The sequence below is a fragment of the Penaeus japonicus genome, unplaced genomic scaffold (assembly GCF_977035675.1).
Source record: "Penaeus japonicus unplaced genomic scaffold, GWHDUDI00000001_assembly GWHDUDI00000007, whole genome shotgun sequence".
NCBI lineage: Eukaryota > Metazoa > Arthropoda > Malacostraca > Decapoda > Penaeidae > Penaeus > Penaeus japonicus.
In genome coordinates, this window is record NW_028234409.1 from 11571168 (window position 1) to 11581957 (window position 10790).

At 45.6% G+C, this 10790-nt stretch overlaps 1 long non-coding RNA gene across 1 annotated transcript in view; it reads left to right on the plus strand.

Annotated features, from left to right (window-relative positions):
* LOC122256921 (uncharacterized) overlaps positions 1 to 4460 on the plus strand; it is a 17878-nt gene extending 13418 nt beyond the window's left edge. Inside the window, exon 2 of the long non-coding RNA XR_015191139.1 lies at positions 2066 to 4460. This is a non-coding gene — a long non-coding RNA (uncharacterized LOC122256921). The remainder of the gene's footprint in view (positions 1 to 2065) is intronic.
* Positions 4461 to 10790: the final 6330 nt, after the last annotated feature.

Consider the following 10790-nt stretch of genomic DNA (forward strand, 5'->3'; position numbering starts at 1 on the left):
TACCATTATTCTTAATGTTTTTGTTAGTGTTGGTATTGTTATTTTTTTATCTATATATTTTTTACTGTTTCATTATCAGCGTTATTATTATAATTACTATCTTTATCGTTTACATTATTATTTTCATTATATTCCCTGTGATTATTATAATTTTTTAAAAGCCTTTTTTATTGTTATAATTAATGTAATCATCTTTGTTATTATTTTCATTATTTCTATTATTGATATCATTATCATTATCAGCATCATTTTATTGTTTGCATTGTCATTGTGATTATAATCATCATTATCCTTATCATTATTATCATATTTAATATTGTTATTATTGTTATTTCCATTATTCTAACTATTATTATTATTTTCTTTTCATTATCATTAATGTTAATATTAGTGTTAGTATAAGCATCATTATTAGAATTACCATCATCATTGTCTTCATCATCTATATAATTATCATCATTATAATCATTATTAAAATTATTATTATTATTACAATTATCATCACTTATACCATTATTGCATTGATATCATCGTTGTTACCGTAATGATCATCATTTCCCCTATCATCATCATAATCAACATTGTCATCACTATTGCCATCATCATCATTGTCATCCTTACCATTTTCATCATTCTTATCTTTGGCATTAGCATCAACGTTACATCCATCAATACAATTAAAACCCAAAATCATTGTACCACCGCCACCATCACCATGGCAACGTACTGATAGACCCCCCCCCCCCACCAAAAAAAAAAAAAAAAAAAAAAAAAAAAAAAAAAAAAAAAAAAAAAAAAAAACGAAAATAGAACAAGATGGTCCTGAAATAAGGAATAAGGAATCGAAGTGAATCATTAGCGGATAAGGAAAAGGCTTTCTGAGTCACTGATTCTGCTGAGCCAGGGAGGAAAGGACTGGCGAGGGGACGCAGGACGAAGGGAAACACACGGCCTAGGCTAGATTTTTTTTTTTTTTTTTTTTTTTTTTTTAGTCTGTTTTCTTTTGGGTTGGGAATGTCTGCTGAGGAGAAAGGTCTTGATTAATTTCTGTTGGTTGTTTGGATTCGTGTTCGTTTTTTTTTTTTTTCTCTCTCTCACTACTTTCTTTCTGTTTCTTTCTCTCTCTCTCTCTCTCTTTCTCTCTCTCTCTCTCACTCTCTCTCTATCTCTCTCTCTCTCGCTCGCTCGCTCGCTCTTGCTCTCTCGCTTCATCTCTCTTTTTCTCTGATTTTCTCTCTCTCTCTCCCTTTCTCTCTCTCTCTCTCTCTCTCTTTCTCTCTCTCTCTCTCTCTCTCTCTCTCTCTCTCTCTCTCTCTCTCTCTCTCTCTCTCTCTCTCTCTCTCTCTCTCTCTCTCTCTCTCTCTCGCTCTCTCGCTTCATCTCTCCTTTTCTCTGATTTTCTCTCTCTCTCTCTCTCTCTCTCTCTCTCTCTCTCTCTCTCTCTCTCTCTCTCTCTCTCTCTCTCTCTCTCTCTCTCTCTCTCTCTCTCTCTCTCTCTCTCTCTCTCTCTCCTTCTCTCCTTTTCTCTTTTCTCTCTCTCTCTCTCTCTCTCTCTCTCTCTCTCTCTCTCTCTCTCTCTCTCTCTCTCTCTCTCTCTCTCTCTCTCTCTCTCTCTCTCTCTCTCTCTCTCTCTCTCTCTCTCTCTCGCTCTCTCGCTTCATCTCTCCTTTTCTCTGATTTTCTCTCTCTCTCTCTCCCTCTCTTTCTCTTTCTCTCGTCCTCTCTCTTTCTTTCTCTCGTTCTCTCTCTCTCTTATTTGCTAATTGCTGCTACCACTGCCTTTCTATTTTATTATTGCCAGTTCCCCAAAAAATCCTAACCATTATTGACATTATTGATTCTTATATGAATATATGTATATATATATATATATATATACATATATATATATATATATATATATATATATATATATATATATTTACATATATATATACATATACTGACGTATGTGTGTATGAGTATGTGTGTGTATGTGTGTGTATGCGCTTGCTTGTCTGAATGATATACATACTTCCCTCAATATTGAAAAATTCTTGTCTCACTTCTATTTTTTTCTTTGCAGGGAAAAGGCATCGCGACGGAGCGCTGTTTCGTAAACAGAGTTGACTTGAACCATACATCTGCCTTCGAAGTGGATGTCCCAGTATTGAGACATTGATGAAAACTCTAAGGGAAGGACAGTTCTTTGTAAAGGTGCTACCGGTTCTAAATCGGAAGAGAGCGAGAGGGAGCACTTCTGAAAATGCTGATCGAAAAAGATTGAAAATTAGTAAAGACGTTCCTGTTTGACAGTGTGACCATGGTCTGTAATCCGTAACCAAAAAATAATACATATATAACACGTGAGGTCTATCACAGTGTGGAGACAAAATGCCCCCACTGACTGCCTCCTCTCTGGCCAGGTGGACACTTGAGCCTGTTGTAAAGTCTGCCAGAGAGACGCGGTCAACCCTGCCAAGTGTCTCTCCAGAGGTGAGAGCAGCGTGCGTGTGACCCTCACCTTCCCTTGTCTCCGGGCGAGGTCCTTCGCGCCCTCGCCGGCACCCAGCCAACCGCCATCCTCTCCTCCGTCACCACTTGGCATCGACGCTTATTGTCTCTGGGCCTGGCCGTCACCGCTGCCAACTCTATACATGGAAACACTCAAGGTGACGGCAGAGTCGAGTCAGCCCTCCGGTCTCCTTGAGGTCCGTCGCCGTCTTGGCCGCAAAGAGGCGCTTTTCAGCAAAATGACTAGCTTACCATCCATCTCACCACTGGTGCCAATGTCACTGAACGATTGCTTTGTTCCTAACTGTTAAGTTGTTACCGAACACCTAGTTATTCTCAGCGCCAGTTTGCTGGCGAGCACCGGTTTAATATATGATAATTGAGACCTTCCATCTCTTTTCCGCGAATGGGTTACACTTCTGGTTTCTTGCAAGGGTTTAACTCGAGCTGCAGATCGTGCTGGCTTGCACTGATTTTAAAAACAACCCCATCATTCCTGCTCCGTGAATCCCTAGCTGCCGTAGGGTCAAAGGTGGATTTCATCCAACCCGCTTCAAGTTGCAGCTTATTGCACCGCCATCAACTGCTATGATTATCACCAAACCTGGATTTTTCTCGTGTCATATTAACATTATTAAACCTTCACCAGGCACCTCAGGAACCTTAACTCCCACATGCCACCAGGATCACGTGCTGGACTCATCACTCCAATCTGAGTATTATCGCCTTGCCTAAAGAAGACTGCTTTCCAAGTATTATCCCCATCGGCCTGCTTCAAGTCCCAGGGTCTCACCAAAGAACCGGCTTTCTCGCTGCATTTCCAAGCTCTCCATCTCCTCCTTGCAACACATCATCAAGGCTCAAGACTCCATGCCACCATCTGCGACTCTCCGTTGAGACGAGCCGAGCGTTCTACTTCCACACCGACACTTCAACTCTTGTGATGTTTGGGCTTCCATTTAAGAACAGTGTATAATCTCATTTAGATACAAATATATCTGTTTGTGAACGGGGAAACTCGAGCGGCCTTGGTCAACCCTTATAACGGTATTCCTCACACGTGAGCCTTTAGATTTATATGATATTATAATAATAAAAAAAACAAAAACAAATTGTATATAAGAACACGCCATCTCTGCGGTGTTGGGTCGCCAAGCTCCAGAGTAGGTCCAGTGGAAAAGGGAAAGGGAGCTGGAACACCCGTGCTGGACGCCCCCCCACCCCCCCCCCCTTCTTCATCTCCACTGGGACGTGAAGGTCTAACGAGTCCTGTGATCCTGTGTTCCATGGCGTTGCGAGAGGGCCTTTTCGGTGGTCCTCGAGTGTGCATCACGAGGGCCTTCAACTTACCTGTGTTCTTTTAAAGATTGCTTCGGATGGAACGACCTCGAGATCAGCACTGATAAGAGGAAGTGTGACGAGACTTATCATTGCGGTTGATAACTCGGACCATCAGACAGGCAGTTTTATATGCGTGCAAAGGAGACCTCCGTACAGACAGAGTGGTCCATTGAAGCGTCCAGCTGGAACCGCCTGGAATGCTGTGTTAAGTGACGACGGTAAATCGGTGTTTCAATATCAAGTGTTGAAGTGGCCTTACGCGAGGGAGATCGTAGACTCCACTTTTTTTTCCCTGAGCAATAAATACTCTCTTTCGTAAAGAGAAAAAGGAAAAGAGAGATTCAGAATGCGACGCTTAAGATTGGCTATTATCAGGCAAAGCGAGTCACCAAGAGCATAGGAGTGTGTGTGTGTGTACGTGTGTGTGTTCCAGCGCAGGTTAAGTACAACCTTCCCAGATGCGATAAAGATGGCAGGTTCATGTCTCTGTTTACTCGTGGAACGGCATGCCTTACCCCGGATCTCGCGATGCCTTGCTAGCGTGAGGGGACCTCCTGCACCACAGTGATAATAACAAAGAAAAAAAAGAAGTCAAGTCACGCCAACACCTCTCATTCCCCTAAGAGCGTTCCTTAATTAAAAGCCACACCTCTTCTACACCGGGGATTTGAAACAATAATAAAAGAAACAAGTGGACACTATTCAGAGTAAAAAAAAACAAAGAAACAAAAAATAAATCCGACGGGATATAAAAAAACAAACAAACACATATTTGTGTCAGCCTCAGCATCCAGACCATCAGCTCCGTCAGCCTCTTCGTCGTCAGCCTCGCCTTCTGCTCCTGCGCCCAACGCGGGGTCCAGCGCGAGAATGGACGTAGACCTGGGTCCTGTGGTTACCAGCTTACTCTTACTTATCCTGCTCGTGTTCGTGGGAGGGAGACAGGTTCGTAGGATTTTCTGCTCTTGGTTCGCAAAGGTAGAAGTCTTTTGTTTATTGCGGTTGACAGCTTGATTTTGTTATTATTATTATGATCATTATCATTGTTATTTTAAGGCAAGGAGACCGTTTTTTTATGGTTTCTTGAGGTAAATCTGTTGGAATTTCAGCTGAAGTGGTTTCTATTGCATATTCATTCGAGTCGAATTTATTTCGCTTCAGTGCAATAGATTTAACATAAGATGCATGCTTAACTGATTTACGACAAGCAAACCCGCTGATATTAGGGATCGTATGAATAGTGAGCGTATCTAAATCAAGAATCCCGGTTAATTTCAAGCAGTTTATCAAAGGGACATTAATTGATTTCAGAAGGGATCATAAATCTAAAAGGGAGACTACCAAATGAACTTTTTTAATTTCTTAAAATTCATTTGATTAGAAATGTATTTTTAGACCATACATGATATAAAGGAAATCTAGTATTTGCAAGAGAAAGCGTTCATTTTCAATTAGAGTCATATCCCATTCATTATTCCAGTCTAAATCAGCTAATTCCCCTCACTTAATTAGAGTCATTAATCAGTTCCAGAAGCTCTTTCATAATGTAAAGTACATAATGGTATTGGGTTCGTGCAGTTCACTGAAAATTAGACCTCGTTTTAGTCCGACGGTAGACTCTGATGTAATGTATGGTATATTTTAGTAGATAAACGAATTTATTAATTAAGAAATATGTTAATAAAAAGGTGAAAAAAATTATATTCAACAAGTCTTCGAGTTTGTGTAAGGCAACAAGAACAAAATATTTTTTAAAAATGTGGAAAGAAAGAAAGAAAAATATCGTGACAAAAGGACTGGCCGATGTTTGTTGACATACGCGCGTTATCCCTGAACAGCTTTGCAGGCTCTCAATTGCATGGAATGGTTCTGCAACGGTAATACTGACGGTAAATAAAGTCTTTTATACCTTTGAAATAAAAAAACAAAAAACACTTGCATTCGGGTTCTTGTTTAGTTTTGTGTTAGGCTCGTCGACCTTATATATTTTCACGATGGGTGTCTTTCTCGAGGGATTTTCATAGGCCTATCGCGTCATTGGGTTTGGAAAAAAACAATATACAATATACGATTTACAAAGAGTTTTGAATGGCAGAAAGTCATCCAGCTACGCCTCCTCTTCCACCTTAATCTTTACTCCCACTTCCACATTTATTTCATCTGCTGCCTCCACATCCATCGCCATTTCTACCGCTCCTTCCACAACTGCCTTTACCGCTACTTATATCACCTTTACCACCACCTCCACTTCGTTGCTTCCAACTCCACCTCGTTGTGTCCACTTTCATCTCCACTTCCCTTTCATTCGTTTCTTCCTCCAACCTATTTTTTTTTACCTCTTCTACTAAACTAAAATTTACCTCCACCTCTACCTCTAAGTCTTCCTTCTACCTCCACCTCCACCACCTCCACCTCCACCTCCATTTCCACCACCACATTCCATCACCTCCCCTCCCTCCACATCCTGCTCCACCCACCTCCACACCCCACCTCACCTCCACCTCCACCTCCACCTCCCACTCCACTCCACTCACCACTTCCACCTCCCCTCCACCTCCCCTCCACCTCCCCTCCACCACCACCTCCACTTCCACCTCCCTCCCCCCCCCCCCACCTCCACCTCTCCCCTCCACCACCTCCCCCCCACCTCCACCACCCCACCTCCCACCCCACTCCACTCCATCCCCTCCACCCCCCACCTCCACCTCCACCACCTCCACTCCACCACCCCACCCCCTCCACCTCACCTCCACCCCACCTCCACCTCCACCCACTCCCCTCCACCTTCACCTCACCTCCCTCCACCTCCACCTCCACCACCTCCACCCCCTCTCCCCCTCCCCCCACCACCTACCTCCACCACCTCCCCTCCACTCCACCACCTCCTCCTCCACCACACCTCCTTCCTCCTCCTCCACCACCTCCCCCCCTCCACCTCCACCCACCTACCTCCACCACCTCCACCTCTACCTCCACCTCCACCTCCATCTCCACTACCACCTCCACATGCACCTCCATCAACCTCCCTCCTCCTCCTCCACCAACCACCCCCTCCACCTCCCCCCCCCTCCACCTCCCCCTCCACCACCTCCACCTCCACCTCCACCTCCACCTCCACCACCTCCACCTCCACCTCCAAATCCACCTCCACCTTCACCTCCACCTCCACCACCTCCACCTCCACCACCAACTCCACCTCCACCTTCACCTTCACCTCCACCTCCACCTCCACCTCCACCTCCACCTCCACCTCCACCTCCCCCTCCACCACCTCCACCTCCACCACCTCCCCCTCCCCCTCCCCCTCCACCACCTCCACCTCCACCTCCACCACCTCCACTTCCACCTCCACCTCCACTACCTCCCCCTCCCCCTCCCCCTCCCCCACCTCCACCTCCTCCACCTCCTCCACCTCCACCTCGACCTCCACCACCTCCACCTCCACCTCCACCTCCACCTCCACCACCTCCACTTCCACCTCCACCTCCACCCCTCCCCCTCCCCCTCCCCCCTCCCCCACCCCCCACCCTCCACCTCCACCTCCACCCCCACCCTCCACCCTCCACCCCCACCCTCCACCCTCCACCTCCCCCTCCACCTCCCCCCCCTCCACCTCCACCTCCACCACCACCACCTCCACCTTCACCTCCACCACCTCCTCCACCTCCACCTCCACCTCCCCCTACCCCTACCCCTCCACCTCCACCTCCACCTCCACCACCTCCTCCTCCACCTCCACCTCCACCTCCCCCTCCCCCTCCCCCTCCACCTCCACCTCCACCTCCCCCTCCACCTCCACCTCCACCTCCACCTCCCCCTCCACCTCCACCTCCACCTCCACCTCCCCCTCCCCCTCCACCTCCACCTCCCCCTCCACCTCCCCCTCCACCTCCACCTCCACCTCCACCTCCACCTCCACCTCCACCACCACAACCGCAATGCGACATACCCCCGCAACCCATTTCCTAAAGAGCGGGATAGTGTTATCAGAACCACACTCAGATAATGACCTCTGATTATTGAGGAGTCTTATCTCTGCTGACCTGCCGCTGACCCGATATCGTCCTTCGCGGGACTTCCTCGTGACCTGAGACCCGTTTTCACCTTCTCTAGTCGACCCTTGTCTGTGTGTTTAGTTTTGCTTTAGTTTTGTTTCTATGTTTCCTTGCTTTCACATCTTCATCATCATCATCATCATCTTCATATTATTATTATTATTATTATTATTATCATTATTGTTATTATTATTATTATTATCCTTATTATTATTATTATTATTATTATTACTATTATTATCATTATTACTATCATTATTATTATCATTATCATTATTATCATTATTGTTATTATTATCATTATTATTATTATTATCATTATCATTATTACTATCATTATTAATATTATTATCATTATCATCATCATTATTATCCTCCACATCATCCATCACATCATCCATCATCCTCCACCTTCTCTCCACTTACTCAATCTCTTCTCCACAACCTATTTACATCTTATCCACATGCTCCACCCCTAGCACCCTGCCCATCCTTCCCACTTGCTCCACCTCCTCCACCAAATCCCTCACACTCTCCACTTCCACCGCCTCCCCCAGCAAATCCTTCATTCCACTTCCCCCAACCTTCCTCCCCCCTACTCCACCCCCTCCACCTCCCCCTTTCCACTTACCCCCACCTCCCCCCACCTCCCCCACCTCCTCCTACCTCCCCACATCTCCACCCCCACTACCCTTACCTCCCCCACCCCACTACCCTTACCTCCCCCACCTCCCCCTACCTCCCCCCACCTTCCCCCACCTCCCCTACCTCCCCCCACCTTCCCCCACCTCCCCTACCTCCCCCCACCTCCCCCCACCTCTCCCTACTTCCCCCTACCTTCCCCCCACCTCCCCCCACCTCCTCCAACCCCACGTGTTAGCTCTGCATATTCGTCTCGGCTGCATCTGGAGAGGCTTTGGAGTGCCAGCTTGTCTTGTGGCTTCCAGCAACATGCGGGGTTTCCTTGTGTCTGTAGTTCTGCCTCGTGACTCGCTCGCACACGCGCGCGCGGCTGCGTGTGCGAGGCGTAGGTGTAGGGTATTTATCTATGTATGTATCTATCTATTTATATATTTATCTATCTATCTATATCTATCTATCTGTCTATATCTATCTATTTATCTATATCTATCTGTCTATATCTATCTATCTGTCTATCTATCTATCTGTATATTTATCTATCTATATCTGTCTATCTACCTATCTTTCTCTCCCTCTCTCTCTCTCTCTCTCTCTCTCTCTCTCTCTCTCTCTCTCTATGCTAACTATATATATAATATATATATATATATATATATATATATATATATATATATATATATATATATATATATATATATTTCCCCTTTCTCCATCCCTCGCTCCTTTCCTTATCCCCTCCCTTTATTCTCCTTCTCCTTTCCCTCTTCCCTTCCTCTCACTCCCTCTCTTCCTCCCTTCCTCTTTCGGTTTGTCTCTAAATGTCAAAGAGCATAGCGATAAAGGTGTGTGCGTTTGTGTGTGTGTGTGTGTGTGTGTGTTTGTGAAAGTGTGCTTCTTGAAAGTGTGTGTGTGTGTGTGTTTGAAATAGAGTGTAAGTGTGTGAGTGTGTCTGTGTGTTTGTGAAAGTGTGCTTCTGTGTTCTTGAAAGTGTGTGTGTGTGTGTGTTTGTGCGTTCGTGAAAATGTGTGTGTGTTCGTGTGTAAGTGTATATAAGTGTGTGATTATGCGTGTGTGTGTTCCCAAAAAACCTGAGACTGAGGCGTTGATATGAGAGCGAGGTGTGTGCCGATACCCACCCTTGCAACAGAGGTACATGACTCGATATCAAGACCCAAGAAGTGAGGTTCCTAAAATTGGATGTAGTGTTTTGTGTATTTATATTGTGTTTTTGTCTGTGTATAAGATCTTTTTCTGTTCCCTCTCAATTTTGTTAGTTTCTTTCAATCTTTCTCTCTCTCTCTCTCTCTCTCTCTCTCTCTCTCTCTCTCTCTCTCTCTCTCTCTCTCTCTCTCTCTCTCTCTCTCTCTCTCTCTCTCTCTCTCTCTCTCTCTCTCTCTTTCTTTCTCTGTTTCTCTCTCTCTCTCTCTCTTTCTGTTTCTCTTCCAATCTCTCTCTCTCTCTCTGTCTCTCTCTCTCTGTCTCTCTTTCTGTTTCTCTTCCTATCTCTCTCTCTCTCTCTCTCTCTCTCTCTCTCTCTCTCTCTCTCTCTCTCTCTCTCTCTCTCTCTCTCTCTCTCTCTCTCTCTCTCTCTCTCTCTCTCTCTCTCTTTCTCTCTTCCTCTCACTCTTTTCCTCTCTCTCTCTCTCTTTCAATGTCTCTCTCTCTCTCTTTCAATGTTTCTCTCTCTCTCTCTCTCTCTCTCTCTCTCTCTCTCTCTCTCTCTCTCTCTCTCTCTCTCTCTCTCTCTCTCTCTCTCTCTCTCTCTCTCTCTCTCTCTCTCTCTCTCTCTCACTCTTCTTCTCTCTCCCCCTCCCTTTCAATGTCTCAGCTCCCTCACTCCTCCACTCTTTCTCTTCTCTTTCTCTCCCATGCGTAAGTGCGTCTGAATATACACACACACTCTAAATAACGAATGTCCCGTGTGTCTTTATACCATAAATAAACACGAACATGTGTGAAAATATGTGCGTGTGTACGTGCATAAGGACGTGTTTAGTATACATGTGTGGTAGTGTGGTCGGACAGACAGTCAATATTCTAGTTAAAGGTGAGATGCCAGCGTGGTGGCGGCACTGTAGGAGCCAGTTCGCTTCCTCCTGCCCCTCTAATTACAGTGGCTCACCCTCGCTATCACCCTTACTCACCCTCATTTCCTGGCTCTAATCTCCCTTCCTCACAGCTGATCACCCTTGTCCTCTTTCTCCTTCAAGCTGATTGCGTATCTACCCTTCCTCCTCACACTTCTTTTCATCCTTCGGC